Source organism: Camelus bactrianus, chromosome 5 (assembly GCF_048773025.1).
Source record: "Camelus bactrianus isolate YW-2024 breed Bactrian camel chromosome 5, ASM4877302v1, whole genome shotgun sequence".
NCBI classification, from domain to species: Eukaryota; Metazoa; Chordata; class Mammalia; order Artiodactyla; family Camelidae; genus Camelus; species Camelus bactrianus.
This window is the reverse complement of record NC_133543.1, coordinates 87086379-87087025: the sequence shown is the minus strand read 5'-3', so window position 1 is coordinate 87087025 and position 647 is coordinate 87086379. Positions and strand designations below refer to the sequence as shown.

The 647-nt window shown below is 43.0% G+C and overlaps 1 non-coding gene across 1 annotated transcript; it reads right to left on the bottom strand.

The window, feature by feature from the left end:
• Positions 1 to 242: 242 nt before the first annotated feature.
• TRNAV-AAC (transfer RNA valine (anticodon AAC)) lies at positions 243 to 316 on the bottom strand. Its single transcript has one exon. It is a non-coding gene; the product is annotated as a tRNA-Val (tRNA).
• Between the last annotated feature and the right edge of the window lie 331 nt (positions 317 to 647).

Here is a 647-nt window from a genome sequence, read left to right as displayed (position 1 = left end):
GATTCAGCTCTGAGCCAAGGGCCACCAAGGATTGCCAGGAGCCACCAAAAGCTAGGAAGAGACAAGGAAGGATTCCTCCCTGGAGATTTCAGAGAGCGCATCACCCTTCCAACACTTTGATTTCAGACTTTTGGCCTCCAGAACCATGGGAAAAAAATTTCTGTTGTTTTAAGCCACCAAATTTTTTAAACAATTTTTAATAGGGGGAGTAATCAGCTTATTTATTTACTTATTTATTTTTATGGAGGTACTGGGGATTAAACCCAGGACCACATGCATGTTAAGCATGTACTCTACCACTGAGCTATACCCTTCCCCCACCAAGTCACCAATTTTGTGATAATTTGTGATGCAGCCCCAGGAAACCAATACACCCAAGTATCTATGTGTATCTACCAAGTTCATATGTGTATGAACACTCCCTCACAGTGACTGAGGCTAAGAAGAGGCTGCTAAGCTGGTCAGTCTTGAGTTGGAGGAAAATAAGTCCATCCAACTGGCTGTAAGCAACATGTTTCAAAGTAAGTGTTGGGAAGAGAGGCTGCTTATAATTCTTGCTTATTGTCCCCTCTACCTGTGCCCACATTCAGACAGATTCAGAATTACTCTGTAAGGATGATGTTGGGTTTAGGTGGTGTCAACCAGCT